Genomic DNA, 4,835 nt, shown 5'->3' with positions numbered 1-4,835 from the left:
CCCTCACACAGCCCAGCAATGGCTACCCAGCCTGGCCCAGCTCCCGGCACTTTGAAAAAAAAAAAGCCCCGGCTCACCAGGTGCTGCCAAGCTGGGGAGCGATCCCCACTGCCCCATGTTGTGTGGGGCGCTCTGCACGAGCCCCCAACCCCCTCTCCCCCGCTGTCCCAGCCCCTCCCACAGCTGCCCCACCTGCCCAGCTCCTGCCCTTTAAGAAAAAAAAAACTGAGAAAAATTCCCACTCACCATTCCTGTCTGGCTGGGGTGATTCTTGCTGCCCCTCAATGCCCCACTCCATGTTGGGGGCTCTTCCATGAGCCCCCTGAAGCCCCGAGGCCACTGAAGGAGGGGTGAGTCCTGGGGTTTTTCTCATAAAAGGGGGGGGGCTGGGGCAGGAGGGGCGGCCATGGGAGGGGCTGGCGGAGTGAAGGGGGGGGTCATGGGGCTCATGGCAGAGCCCCCCATGTGGCGTGGGGAAGTGGGGATCACCCCCCCCCGTCCAGCAGCACCCAGTGAGTGGGGGCTTTTTTTTAGAGCACCAGGAGCTGGAGCAGGTGGGGCAGCCCTGGAGGGGCTGGGGGAGCAGGCAGGGAATGGTTCCTGGTAGGGGTCCCCCCATGGTCACCTCCTCCAGTCCCTCTCCGCCCCCTACTTACCAGCTCCGAGTCTGGATGCAGCTCCCTGCTGTAGTGAGCAGGGACTATCCGAATCATCGAAGCTCTCTGAGTCTTTTCTGAACCTTTGGAGAGCTTTGAACTGATTCGGACCTTTTAATTGGTTCCCTGATTTGATTCAGATTCAGAGATTCGTCCACTGAATTGGGTTGAATCTCCTCTGCATTGAATCGGCACAGCCTTATTTGCTACCTCTCTACATGATGGATTCTACATTGGTAGAAATTTATTCCATGAACAGTTTAGAGAGTTTCCCCCTACCTTTTCAATAGGACAACTCATTTAATAAACTTCTCTGCCACAATACTAGGGGTGTCAAGATTAGGCAATAGAATTGCTATATGATTACAAGCTTTATGAGATTAAAGGCCTCCAGTACATTTTCATTTAGGTTTCAGACTGCTCTTTTGTACCTCATCACTCTTTTGTAGCTCATAGTTTACTTTTGATCTATTTAAAGAAGAACAGGAATGATGTTTAACTATTCGCTTTCATAAGATTGCTTGAAAAATTAATATTTTACAGCATCATTCATTGTTAAACAATTTCCTTAATACATAACACCTTTGTGTAAACCTACCTTCCAAACTAGCTAGGTTTGTTGCCTGGCTTCACAGTCTTTTTTATATATTCTAGGATGCAGTACAGGAAGATGTAAGACACTGCAAAATACGTTTGAAGAGAACATAGGCAAAAACTTTTTGTGCCGTGAAATGAAGATGATGAAGAAAATACAGTTGAAAGCTGAGAGATGTCAGCTGTAGAAGTGAATTTCATCTTAACCTAGCCTCAACTAGGAAAGAACATAAACAGTAGAAGATACCAGTATGGAAAGATCCTTCCAGTCATCATCTAGTTCCCTTATCTTCCTGCATAATGGAAGAAACATTTTCAAATATTTTCAAAGTTCTGAAGGAAAAAAAAGAAAAAGATTAAATTTCCTATCACTGGTATTTCAGATATTTCCCTCAACCCTATTTAATTGGGGAAAAAAGGGGGGAAACAATGTCCTTTTTATGGAAAACAAATCCTACCCCTTCCACTGGCAGGTTACTTTGAATGTTATTTATTATGTAAAGTGAATAAGATCTTTATTACAGTTAAGTCACATCCACATGTAATTGCTGTGATTCATTGACAGTCATCAAGTGATATCTAAAAGTTACCCTTGTGTTCAATGAAAACCTTTTGTATTAATCTAAGACTCTTCCTCTTGGGACTTGCTAATTATGAGTTTTCCCTGAAAATGACTCAGAAATGAGACCATCAGAACAACAGTATTTTCTATTATAATCAAAATCATTGTTGTGTAAATTAGTGGCCTCTATATTATGCATGTGGTGAAGTTAATGTAGTCTGCAATGAGAAACAGGATACTGTTTTGTTCACCATATTTAATAGAGTTTTGTTTGTGGTCCTTGTTCATTCTGGGGTTAAAGAGGCTTATTGCTAAGGTGGCTGTAAAGTGTTCCATCTGATAACATAAAACCCTATTACAGAAGAGAGCATTAATATGAGAATATTTGTTTTGTTTTCAGGCATAATGTTGAAGATTATTGCACAGAAGAATATCCCAAGTAGTCTAATATACAGCCATTTATTTGGGCTGTTTCAAATGGAGAAAAGACAATAGGTTTCATTTTGCTGTCAGTAGCATAGGTGCAGGTACTGTTTCAATCAAAGGGAATTGTACCTAAGAGCTATATAGTGGCCCTAATCTACCAAAATTTAAGGCAAGCTTTTAACACAATGCCTCTCAAGAAAGTGGCAGCTAAACTTGAGGGAATGGGATCAATACTATAATTGTGGATAAACTGTTGGCTAAAAGGAAGACTTCTCTGAGTTACACTGAAAGGTGAGAGAGGAGGAACCAGTTGCATTCCTCACAGATTCATTTTGTAACCACCTTTTCAAATATTTTCAGTAGAGATGTTGGTGTAGGAACTAAATGTATGCTTAGAAAAAGATGAGGATGCCTAGGGGCATAACTAATAGATTTTGCTCTAAACAAGCTGCTGCTGCATAGAACTTGATGCTGATCTGTATGTGGAGCAGTAACTTTAAAAGAGGAGATTTAGTGGAGAAAAACAAGTTTAAAACTGGTTAACCCTCTCTCACATCTGTCCTTTCAGCAATGGCTTCCCTTGGGAGCAAATCTTTTGCTTGCACCAGTTCCAGAGCTGCTGCTCTGCCCTCCCTGCCTGTCTCATGCATGGCTGCCAATGCCAGTGCAAGGAAAGTGTAGGGTATGGGGTTGAGGACCCCTCCCATGTCCACTCCTGTCCCCCCACCTATATTTTAGCACCCCCTATGCCCTCAATTAAGCAGTGCCTGGTGGTTGATGCCACTCATCCACCCATAATTACGCTATTGTGAATTACACTAAATAGGGACAGATACAGCCAATATGGTGGCTGATCAGATTATTAAACAGGAAGGTTTAGACAATATGGTGGGTGGAGCATTAAAATCGTAGGAAGTTTAACAACATGAAGGGCAAAGTCTGTACTTATACAAGACTTTTACTACAAGATGTGGTGTCATAGACTGATGGAAGAGAAGGATCTGAGCATAGAGATTGATAATGGGATAGCCATAAATTGCCAGTTAGATTCAGCTATAGTAAAGGCTAATGCAGTTCTAGAGTTTATTAAGCAGTAGAGACAAACAAGTACTTGTACTTGTTTGGTAAGAGAGCCTGGCTTATTTAGCTTAGAAAACTGAAGGTTTAAAAGGGATATGATTATTTTTATATCTTGGATTAATAGTTGAAGCATGTAATATAAGTAGGGACTTAGTTCACAATTTCATGGATTTCGCAGAAATAGTGAAACTGGGCATTGTCTGCAAAATTGGGCAACGTCTGCTAAATCTGGGGGGGGGGGGGGGCGGTCCGACGACGGGCAGTAATGGGGGGGGGTGGGGGGACTTAGTAAAATAAAATGCTGGATCCCCAGTGGAAGCGGGGGGCTGTTGGTGTAAATGAGAGCAGCCAAGATGGTGGCAACCCCCACCCCTCACTGCTGATTGGCTGAGAGGGCTGCCTGTCATGTGACCCTGCCCCCTCTGCCACTCAGCAGTGGACAGTGGGGTTGCACAACAGAGCATTCTCAGCCAACCAGTGATAAGGGGTGGAGCCTCATGATGGACAGCCCTCTTGACCAATCAGCAGCAACAGGTGGGGCCACTGGTGCCCCTTGGCTACAATCAGAGGCATGGGGAGGGAAAACCCACTGCAGAAAGCCCGCTGAAATGGTCGCCAGCCCCATGATCTGCCCATGAAATCACCTGCCTACCAGCTCAATTTAGGTAGGTTCCTAAATATATGGATTCATATATTGGCAATGCTATTGTTAGAGTTGACAAAATTCTTTGTCTATGTGGAAGTTATCTGGCAATCCTATACTACAGGGCTTCTTCTGGTCATCTTTAGGAGGGAAGAAGGATATTTTTTTTTCCCCATCATGAATGTTTTCTGCCTTACTCTGAAGTACTAGATACTGAGTTTTTAGTCTGTGAAGATGATGGTTCTGGCAGTACTTAGAACTTTTCAAGAACTTGGTCATGCTCTTCTGTTAAAAGTCAACCCAACCATCAGTTTTGGGGCAAGGAAAAAATTCTTCCTCAGATCAGATCAGCAAAGACAGCAGAGGTGGTTGTGTTTGTTTGTAGCATAAGAGACTTTCTCTTCTTGGATTTCTCTGAGTCTATATGAAGCAAAATGCTTTTCTGCCCTTGTAGTGGCAGGTCATCGGCAATTTTTATCCATGGCACATGGTAACGTGCTTTAGTTTTTATTTTCATAATGTATTTTGTGCCTATGGTATGGACTGGTGGGTGATTAGGAGGGCATTTTATATATATTTTTTGCCAACATATGCAGGGGTCTACATTGCTCAAGGGCCCAGTTCTACTTCTATGGTCTTATGTACCTAACTGAAGGCAGAATTAAGTCCAGTCTGTTGATTTAGAGATCCAAGAAGATCCACAAGACCAGAGTTTTAGTGTTATGTGGTCCCACATTAAAGTCACATAACTTCAAGGGTCTGCAGGATCGTGATTGAACTGTCTGCCCTGCTTGCTGTCATACTTTAACAAAGGAAATCATGTCTTATATCATGTTTAGGAAATCATGATTATATAATTTTTTTAGATAATTTT

This window comes from Alligator sinensis, unplaced genomic scaffold, assembly GCF_000455745.1.
Source record: "Alligator sinensis unplaced genomic scaffold, ASM45574v1 scaffold329_1, whole genome shotgun sequence".
NCBI classification, from domain to species: domain Eukaryota; kingdom Metazoa; phylum Chordata; order Crocodylia; family Alligatoridae; genus Alligator; species Alligator sinensis.
Note: the sequence above shows the minus strand (reverse complement) of the source record.